Here is an 11,778-nt window from a genome sequence, read left to right as displayed (position 1 = left end):
AAGAAGCAAATTAAATGCCATTTAAACTTTTCGAGGTATTTCTTATTTTTTTTTTCTTGTTTTGATGACATGTGGATCATGTTCAATACATTTTATACATATTCTTATGGTGTGCAGGAAGAGGTTGCCAAAGAATTTGGTGTGCCTGTTCAATTTCAACGGTTCTGGATATGGGCAAAGAGACAGAACCACACATACCGTCCCAATCGCCCTTTAACAGCACAGGAGGAGACACAATCGGTATATGATGACGTGGCTTTTACTTGCATCGTCACTTTAAAGTATACGTTTTTGTATCCAATTAATGAGAAACATGTGGAAGTGTAGGCTGGGCAATTCAGGAAGCTTTTCAATAAATGCTGATCTGGAATTGTTCTTGGAGATAGAGATCGGACCGGTAATTAATAATTGTTATCGTCTTGACCTGCTGGTTAACTAATTCATTCTTATATATTCTGAAGTTGTACTAACTACTAACTAAAGTTATGTATTGTTTTCAGGATTTGCGTCCTCTTCCACCACCTGACAAAAGCAAACAAGATATACTTGTTTTTGTCAAGCTTTATGATGAAGAACTCAGGTACTTGCAACATGTTAAGTCTTCTGTCTTCAATTCTTAATAGGCCAATTTGGTTCTTGAGTAGCTATATTTTATATTATTATTATTTTTTCCAGATACGTTGGTAGGTTTTTTGTGAAGAGTTGTGGTAAACCGACTGAAATAATATCAAAATTAAATGAGACAGCTGGATTTAGTCCAGATGAAAAAATTGAACTCTATGAGGTATATATATATATATATATATATATATATATATATATATATATATATATATATATATATATATATATATATATATATATATATATATGACTGTGAGTGGTGTTTAAATCTGAACAAAGCCCTTGTATATCTTTTTAGATCGAGGATGGAGACATTATTTGCTTTCAGAAACCATCTCATGCTCAGGATATGGATAAATACCGATACCCTGACGTTCCTTCATTTCTGGGATATGTCAAAAAACGTCAGGTGTTAAAGCTACAGTGTCTGAAAACTTTGAATATTAGCTTTCACCATTCTACCAAAGAAGAGGTATGTGTGTTTGAAAATCTGCAATGGTTGCTTTTTTCTTGTACAAGGAAACTTTCTCTCTAAAATCTGAATTGTGTGGTGGTTGTCGTTGTGGTTGCAGCCTGTGATTCACAGTATTAGGCTGCCTAAGCAGAGCACTGTTGGAGATGTTCTAAATGAAATTAAGACAAAGGTGGTATAAATAATAAATAAATACTATAATACTTGCATATATAGATTATCTGATTAGTAGATGTGTTGGTGACTGAAGTCAAATTGCTGGCTGTGTTTTTGTTTATAGTTTGTTGATGAAAATGCATTATGTATGTTGAAACAAACAGGTTGAATTATCTCTATCTCACCCGGATGCTGAACTTAGACTGCTTGAAATTTTTTACCACAAAATTTACAAGGTACGTATTGGAGTGGACTAATAATATAATTAGAATCCTTTGTTTTGTTTGGTACACAATATTCTTATGTGATATGGTTTTCTTGTTCTTGGCTTGCAGATCTTTCCAGTAACTCAAAAAATTGAGAATATAAATGATCAATACTGGACATTACGTGCAGAGGAAGTAAGTTTTTGCTTTCTTCCTTAATGATTTATCATGAATTGGTGAATAATCAGAAAGAAAGTGTTAATAATTTATGTCTGTTTGTTTTGTTGTAACCTTCCTAAGATTCCGAAAGAAGACAAGAACCTGGGTTGATTCATGTTTACCATTTCACCAAAGAGAACCATGCAGATGGTAAATACATACATATATCATGCTCTGTTGATCAACTGTGAATTTATGGTTTTATCTTTTAATAAAATTGACAGCAAGTGCAAAACTTTGGAGAGCCTTTCCTTCTGATAATTCATGAAAATGAAACTTTAGCGTCTGTTAAAATCCGCATTCAGAGGAAGTTAGAGGTTCATGATGATGAATTTTCCATGGTGCTTACTTGTTTTCCTAAGTATTAGTTAGGTTTACTCAATCTGTGTGATGCTTTCAATAAACTTTAAAGCCATAATGACATGTCATCTATCTGATTTGGAGTTGGGCCTACCATTTTCCTTTGTATTTATCAGCAGAAGTTTGCACTTGTATTCATGGGGCGTCCTGAGTATCTACAAGATTCAGATGCTGTATCTACCCGTTTTCAGGTTTGCAGTTAAACTTTATCATTAGTTCCTCTCGTTATTATTATTATTTATTTATTTATGCTCATATAATTTTTGAACCTGGTTTATAGAGAAGAGATATATATGGTATCTGGGAACAGTACCTTGGTTTGGAACACTCGGCCCCATAAAAGGCCTTACTTTATAGCAAATCAGGTTAACCCGTTTTCTCCTTAAATTAAGCTTTTATCAAATCAAATGATTTGCTGTTTATTTGGCTTGTTATTTTAATGAAATCCGTTTTATCATCTTTCTTGGCTTTCGTTGATGGTGGCATCTAATGCACTTGCTATGTTGGATTAAAATCTGGTGCAGAATGGTCACACATTTGAGAAGCCAGTGAAAATATACAACTACAAGAGAAATGCAAAGCAACTGATCAATAAAACAATATTTGTTTGCTGGATGGGGAGATCTGTGCGTAAAACAGTCGATGTTACATGAATTTTGTGTAAAAAGTTACTATTTACTGCTGCTGTCAGTTTAGATGTAATTCTTGACAGATACATTAGTTCGTGAAGGTATGTGAGCATAAAAGAATCCAAGTTCTATTCCTAATTATACATGTCCAACCAAAATAAGGACTTGAAACTGGAAGGTGGTGTTAACTTCAATTCTTTTTTAAATGATACTAAATTTAATTGTTTCATAAATTCCTACTTCTATTCCTAATTATACATGTTCAACCAATAATTGGATGTTATATTCTTCTAAGATCAATGGGAGTAATCTGTAATCGATGTTTAAAAACCTTGAAACAACAATCTTGTGTATGCTAATTTGTAGTCAAATCCATTGCTTTTGCACCAATTAGATTCTAACAAAGGCAACAAGGAACTAGAGAAAAGCGTGGCATAGTTCTCCAAAATTAAGAAAGGGTGTTTGGGATTCTTATCCGGGTTGGCTAAAAACATCACATTTTACCATATAGACATCTTAATTTAATTTTGAAATATTTTTATTGGGTGAAATTACATTATTTTCCGAAAAAACTGATTATAAATAGTTAATATAGATTGACTTTTTAAAAAGTGATCAATGGAGGGGTGTCTTATTAGCAACACCCATTCTTATTTAAAGTTTTTTTTTTTTTTTTGCTTAATGTTGTTTGGTGCCCACTAGTAAGCACTTTTATGGTTAATGTCGTTTGATATCACCGAAAAGCTTTTTTGAATAAGCCTAAACCACCCTTCCAACTCAATGATGTTAACATTTTTGTTTTTTTTTTTAAAACCATTTTTTAAAAACCTTGTGTTGATAGGCAAATAGCCGCGCTTTGCGCAACGTAAAATTACGTACTTAAAATTTTGACAAATAAATATTAAAATTAATATATATTATTGATATTTATATATCATAACACCTTTTATATTTTACCATACATGCTATTCAAAATACAACGTTTTCACTTTTAGAAAACTACAAATGATTTTTTTTTTTTAAAATTTAATGGGTTCTTTTCTATCAATGCCAAAAAATCCAACAAATACTACGAAATCTATGTTTGTTTATCACCATACACCTCTACTGCTCTGCTTTAATCTAGATTACACAACTGCAAATGCAAAAAGTGATATTTATATCAATTAATATTGACTAAGTAAATAATGTGATGTGCTTATTATTAAATGCATATGGCTGCATCATATTCATTTTTCAAATTTCAACATCGGCAAATTAAAACCACATAGGCATTGTCTGGATACCAACATCTAATTTCTATTAGAGACTAATACAAACACACCGCTGCCACAAAAATGTTTGGTTGAGACTAAATGTGTGTGTATGTGTGTGTGTGTATATATATATATATATATATATATATATATATATATATATATATATATATATATATATATATATATATATATATATATATATATGAAAGCTAAAAGGATTACCATCTCATGACTTGAAAAAGAGCATGACAACTCATTGGTATCGGTTTTACCAATACAACATTAAAATATGCATGACTTGCCTTTAGTTTACATGTGATATTTTATATGATCAAATAGGAAATCATGACTTTAATGGAAACTAAGACCAATTGACATGTAAAACAATTTACATGTAGCAATGCATTTGCTAATATGACTTCAAATTTTCCAATATCTTCTAGGGTTCAATAAATCCACCTTATGATGACAACGATGGATATTTCACTGTTTTCCATCTTTTATTTATATTCTTAAATAATAAAATGGTTTTAACAAAAAATCTCTAGGAAAATAAATTTTTTTACATGCATGGATACATATGGAAGTGTCAAATAGTGAAGGTAGAGATAGTTTCCATTGTTGAAGGAATGATGATGAAAACTGAATCTATTCAAAGAATTTAAAATGATCAGCAAAATTTGTTTGTGTATACATGAGTTAAATATTAATTTAGTACCTGTAGTGAATGGAATTGGGTGCATCTTTATGCAAAAGTTTCTACCCCTAATATAACATGTGACATACCAGAAGCAACCATACGTTGAAAAGTTGGTAAAAACAAAAAAATTATTGAAATTTATATGAAAAGCAGGACACACCTAAAAGTTTTTTTTCCCTTCTTTAAAGGTCCTTTATCCTTGCAAAGTATGACAAAGATATGTTTGATTTTGTTCATGTTATTTTTACATTAAACAACCAATTAATAATCATTATTAAAATGTCTTTTGAGTGGTATTAGTTAAATTAAAGAGTTTCAAAAGCATAAAAATCTAGGAAATTAAATTAGGGGGTTTCAAATGCATAAGAATCAAGGAAAAATACTTATAAACTTCCTTTATCAGATATATAGATTAGGTATAGAACTTCCAATACTACGTCGTTTTGACGATTTAAATACAAATATTTAATTTTAAATGTAATATATTTCCCATTCTATCGGTTATCTCCAATTCTATCGATTTTCCTCAATAATTTATTTCAAATGATTACTCTTATATTGACTTTGCAGCTTTATCATAATCTTTTTTTTTCAATTCCATCATGAGCAATTTTGTGTTCATAAATATTGACACTGGATAAATAAGAAAAAGAAAGAAACATATATTAATCAACGATGGAAATTACTGTACCAATTGTCGACAGGAAAGATATGCATTATCTTTTATTAAAGGAAACTGACCAAAATTACCATGTTATGCTTGAGAAATTTGACGTAAATTATGGAAATTATAATACACATCGAATTTAAAAATGTTTTAAACCAAATTTTAGTTAAAACTATGTATTTTTAGTAGGTTTTATATGTAATCTTACATACAACACAACCACATATTCACTAACCATATATATATATATATATATATATATATATATATATATATATATATATATATATATATATATACACACACATAGGGAGTGGTTCAAATGAGAACAAAAAAAGTTAAAAACCCTAAGAACCCAAATTCATATTTATTAAACATGTGAATACTTATTAAATATGTAAAAATTCTGATTTTTTTTTTATCTTATTTGATGAGAAAATTACAAAATCGTAATTTTTATAATATAATATTTGCATTCCTATTTTAACATAAAATATGTAGATAATATATAATTTAATACAGTCCATTGTAGTTTAATAAACAAAATTCAAAACTTAATACAATACACTTTACACTAATTCAAAGATTCAAAAAGTCAAACCCAAACTTTACCACCACCACCAACTACCAAATGCCGCCAATAACCATTTGTGTCACCGTTTCAACCATGATTCCTTCTAAATCAGATCTGCATATACAATTATGCATTGACAAGTTAAATACTACATTCACAGTTTAATATTCACTCATTTTGATTTTAATGCAAAAGAATAAAAGCCATTACATTCTTACATATTTATACAACACAAATAATAAATATATTCACAAGAAAATTAATACAAACATTGATACATAAAAAATTCATATTTTAAAATAAAATTTATAAAAATTCACAACTCAATACAGTAAATTCACAATTTAATATAGTGAACTTACAGTTCAATATATACAAAATTTACAACTTAATAAAATAATTTTACATTTTAATAAACAAAAAAATTTTCATTCAAATCCGTATTCTCAACTGAACACTTATATTTATATATACATATATGGAGGCTAATGTTTTTTTTCATAGTTTAATTTACAGAATATTCACTGTTTAAATATTATGTACTTTATTCAAAAATTAGAGAAAAACATATATGTGTATAATGTTTATTTCATCTCATTGTTTAGAAGCAAACATAAAGTTCATAAAATAATAATAATAATAATAATAATAATAATAATAATAATAATAAAAGTTCAAAGCTTAATATAATCGATTCGCAACTTAATACTGTCAATTCGCAACTTAAATACAATAAATTCACATTTAATACACTAAATTCACACTTTAATACACAAAAATTATATATTCATAGCCATATTTTTAACTTAAAACTTACATTTATACCTTTATATTTGGAGGCTAATGTTTTTTTTTTTTTTTTTTTTTTTTTAAAGTTTATCTTACATAATATTTATAGTTCAAATTTTATGTATTTTATTTAAAATTGGGGAAGACTAGATTTGTGTATATTGTTTCTTTCATCTCATATTTCAGAATCAAACATAAAATTCATAGCAAATTCACAGCTTAAAACAGTAAATTCACATTTAATACACAAAAATCACAGTTTAATATAAAAAATTCACAGTTTAGTACACAAAAAATATATATTCACAAAAATATTTTCAACTTAAAACTTACATCTCAAGAATTTTATTTACATTTTAATAAAATAGTTTATGAGTCTCATTTTGCGAATGCACCACACAAATTCACAATTTAATAGAGTATTTCTAGATACTCATTCACAGTTTAATAAACACAATTCAGGACTCTCAATCATAATATTAAAAAATGAAGTACATACTTGATTTTGTTGAAACTTTCATCAAACACCTTTTGTGTACAAATCATATCTGATGTAGATATGATTCAGTGGTGGAACCACTGCTAGCCACCATGAGATGCTTTGTACACACTAGATCTATGCCTGAATGACACCAAACACATAAAATCTAACCGGATTTGAGAAATTAGTTCGTCTTTGACTTCAGGTCTGAAAGGTTGATGGTAATTTGTGATTTTTCCAACGATCTAAAGTTGTAGAACCACCAATAGACAAAATGAAATGCTTTGTATACACCAGATATATACTTGAAATTGCACCCAGCACATAAGATCTGATTAGACCCAACCAGATCTGATAAATCAGTGTCTTTGACTTCAGATCTAAAAAGCTAATGGTTGTTGATGATTTTTTTTGGTGATCTGAGGTGAGGAATCGATGATGGTGAAATAGATCTGATGTGGTGGTAGAACCACCACTAGACAACAGTAGAAGGAGAGATCTTATTAAAAAAAAATAACTAGATCTTACCAAAAAAAATATATGAAGGCAACGAAACAACCACCAGTCACCAGAGAAGGCGATTTTTTGTCATTTCTATTCAGATCTGATCACAACAACACTTTTTTGGTTTCAGATTTACTCCGGTGAAGTAGGCTGCCCGAAAAACTTGACGAAGCATAAACCACTGTTAGGTGTGTCAGACTCAACAAATAAACGGGTACAACTGACTCCAAATACACTGCTTTAATGCACTAAAAAGTAGTACAAGGTAAGCAGGGTCGAACCACAGAGACACGGGACAAAAGTCTATACCTCTTTGCGCAAGGTACTTTGGTCACAAAGGGGGGTTTGTTTGCAAAAATAAATAACTAAATAACAATCTACTTTAAAAGCATGCACAAAATGAAATAGATTTGTAAACAAATTGATTGAATGGTTCTAGTTCTAGTTCTCAATGTTGTTGTTCAACTTGATTATGACTTGATGTAATTCAAGATTGCTATTCTATGTTGGTACTGAAAGATATTAACACGCTCTAATAACTCTCGCTTGCCAAATTATCTAACCAAAACACGCTCTTTGATTAGACCTATCTTTACTAATTCAACCTAAACACGCTCTTAGATTGTATTGAAAAATTGCATTAAGTTTTGTGCAAGCTTCCCAACAATGTTCATTTCTTCTCATACGCTCGGAAGTGTGAAAACATGTGATATATGTTTTACAATAAGAAAACTTATTGCTTGTTACCGATTATTAACTCAATAGAACGATTAGGTGTCCTAAAAGTTAATTAACTGCACAAAAATTCAATTCATGAAAGTGGCCAATCAAACACAAATCAAATTCAAGGATTCTAGTTTAAACAAAAGCATAATCACTAGAATAGAATCACAAATCAAGCATCAAATCATATGCCTCAAGTCAAGCAATCAACATGTTTTGAACAAGAACTAGAAACTAGGGTTTCTTAGCCACACATGGCTAAGAACAAATCAAATAAGAATAAAGATGGAATTGGAATGTTTAATCCTTACAAAAATCAAATCTAAATGTTTGCAATGATTAAGTCTTCTCAAAAGCTCCAAGAATTCTCCCAAAATTGCCCTAGATCACCAGAAACTGCTCCCAAAACTGTTCTCCCTTCAAATGACGTTCTTCTGCTCTTTTAATTAAATTTCACATGACTTGCCATAAGGCCATGCGTTTTTAGCATGGCCATGCCTTTTGCCCATGTGTTTTTGGCATGGCCATTTGTCTTGACCATGTGTTTTTGGCATGACCCATGCTTTTTGCTAAAAATCAAACAAGTCTCCACTGTTGGCTCCATCTTCAGTCTAGCTTCACCACGAGTCGTGTTGCTCAAATATGAGATGATAAAGGACAGACACGACTCGTGTCAATGTGACATGAGTCGTGCTTCAAACGTAGTCCTTTGCTATGATGATAATGCACAATGACTCGGGTTCCGTCTTCTTGTTCTCTTCCATTGTATGGCCGGTTCATCTTCTCTTCATACTCCAAAGCTCCATGCTCCATAATGCCTGCAAAATAAATCAAAAATAGTGAAGTACCATACATTCTTGATGAAATGTGCAATTGCCCTAATAATTAACTAAATGCAAGAATTATGAAGTAGAATGCTATAAAAGTACTGAAATAAACATGCAAAATAGGTGCATAAAATGCACCTATCAACCACATGTCTGGATGAAGGTGGAGACGAAACATATCTGAAGGGAAAGGTGGATCCTCACCAAAAGTTCATAGATCTACAGTAGAAAATCGTAGATCTAGAGACAAATATCGTATATCTGAGGCATAAATTGAAGATCTAGAACCGGTAGAAGCTTGTATATCTGATGGTGGTGGTTCCAGTGGTAGGAGACGACAGAGTAGGTGGTACGGCGGTCAACGATAGATATGAAGATGAAACAGCTTCATGGAGTTGTTTTTAGTGGTCGTTCCAGATCTAGGGGATTTTGTGCGACCGGCGCCAACGTCCGTTGATGTGTAGCTGTCGTCGATGGTGATGGTGACGTTATCAGATATGAATAAATAACACCAAAAACAACATATCTGATCATATTAGGGTGACGTCGACATAGATCTAGAAGTGTTGGTTATAGATCTGAAGGCGGTGGTTCTAGATCTAAAGACGGTGGTTCTAGATCTAAAGGCGTCGGTTCCAGATCTGAAATCGGTAGTACTAGATCTGAAAGTTATGGTATACCGTCGGCGATATTCTCTTGGTGGCGGTGGTGCCGATGGTGACACTGGTGGGAAGAGGTGGCAAGGGTAAGAGAGAGAAAGAAAGAGTAAGTGAGAGAGTGAGTGATAGAGAGAGGGAGAGAGAGGTGAGAATGTTTGTGTTTGAATAATTGCAGGTTGTATGATTATAATGTAAAATGGAAATTGACAAAAATATCCTTAATGAAAGGGCTCTTAGAGGTTCTTAACCTTTTAAGGTTCTCATTTGAACTTTTCTCTCTCTCTCTCTCTCTCTCTATGTGTGTGTGTGTGTGTCTATATATATATATATATATATATATATATATATATATATAGAGAGAGAGAGAGAGAGAGATATGACAACTCGAAATCAATTCAATCAAAAGTCAGACTTGTTTCTATTATCTTTGAGCCTTGTTAAGGGAATGTTTGAGAGTTCTAAGCCTAGTACACCTAATGATTGTGTGTTAGGAAGTGTTAGCTTAAGTTCATTGAGTTGCAATCGAACTGGAAACACCATCAAAAAGGAGTTCACGGCCGTGAACCCATTCTTGGCTGTGAACATCCTCCATATATGTAAGGAATTGACTCATTTTCTTCATTACTTCAACTCTAGCTGTGAACACGCCCATTCTCTCTCAACTTTCATCAACCATGAACACCTTAAAGGCTTCCAATAAGTAAGTATCTCATTCATCTTCTTGTTGTCCATTAGAAACACTTGAATCCCCATGAAACAAACCTCTTTTACATGAATCTTCAAGACTTCACGGCCGTGAACCCTTCATTGGGCCGTGAAACCTTATTAGGTGCAAGGTTTGGCCGTGAACCCTTCATCAATGGTTGTAAAGCCTTCAAGAGAACAAGGTTGGGCCGTGAACACATCATGTGTTCTATGGTCGTGAACCCTTCTAAGGCCGTGAACACTTCCTTGTGTGTCCGTGAACTCCCTTCAATCAATCATATGTGATTGTAACACTTCATTGCAAGTGTTTCCTAGTTCCTAAGGTTGTTCCCTTACATGTTAGTTGTTATATACACTACTTGTATACATATATGTGTCATTATATGCTTAATAGGATCCGTTTGTGCTCGAGACTTCACTTGGCATACTTAACATCCTATATCGATCTTTCATTCGAATCACTCACTACATGTGAGTTCATACCCCTACAACTACACTTTTAAATGCTTTTAAAGGGTTTTAGGGGGGGGGGGATACAAGTATAACACAATGAAATTGTGTTAATCGTTTACATGTGAAAACAACATTCAAAGGGATTTCTTATACTCAAACTTGTTGAAAACTCTTTTAAAGCTTTTATAAACTTCTTTTATATCAAATCATATTCGTCTATCTATTTACGTATAAGTATGCTTTAAACAGAATTAGGACTATTGCTAGATACCTTGACTTATGTTCCTTGTTTGGTTGTGGGCTCGGGGTATGATCACTAGTCTGAATGTCTGTTAAATCATAACTATACTTATTAAATATTGTTGGCTTAGTGTCTAAGTCCATAACTATTTTGGTATGTACTTGACCCGATGGTGCATGGTCCTTTTGGGTTGCCTTCACCAAAGCAACTTGATAGGATGAATTATGGAGAGAAAGGATTAAATATGATTTATTAATATATTATGAGAATAATATATTAAAGTAGAAATCATATTGTTTAATTAATATTAGTCAATAATTAATTGGTAATTAGTTTTGTGACTAAAAGAGATTAATTAAACTTAAGGGACTGGAATTGTAATTATAAGATAATTTCAATTTGGGCCATGAATTGCCTTATATTAAGGAGTGGACGAATTCTATGGGGAAGCCCATAAGAAATCGTCCAAGGCCTTAAGGAAAGGGATCCATGGGTTGCTTAGGGCTTAAGCATCCAAATTAGGGTTTCCT

General features: G+C 31.6%; 1 long non-coding RNA gene across 1 annotated transcript; it reads left to right on the top strand.

The window, feature by feature from the left end:
• The first annotated feature begins 1,906 nt into the window (after positions 1-1,906).
• LOC145090698 (uncharacterized) lies at positions 1,907-2,842 on the top strand. The gene is made up of 3 exons (XR_013701722.1): positions 1,907-2,228; positions 2,318-2,402; positions 2,562-2,842. It is a non-coding gene; the product is annotated as an uncharacterized LOC145090698 (long non-coding RNA).
• The last annotated feature ends 8,936 nt before the right edge of the window (positions 2,843-11,778 follow it).

This window comes from Lactuca serriola, chromosome 2 (genome assembly GCF_051521515.1).
Source record: "Lactuca serriola cultivar US96UC23 chromosome 2, Lser_US96UC23_V15, whole genome shotgun sequence".
NCBI classification, from domain to species: Eukaryota; Viridiplantae; Streptophyta; class Magnoliopsida; order Asterales; family Asteraceae; genus Lactuca; species Lactuca serriola.
Note: the sequence above shows the minus strand (reverse complement) of the source record. Positions and strands in the feature narration are given on the sequence as shown.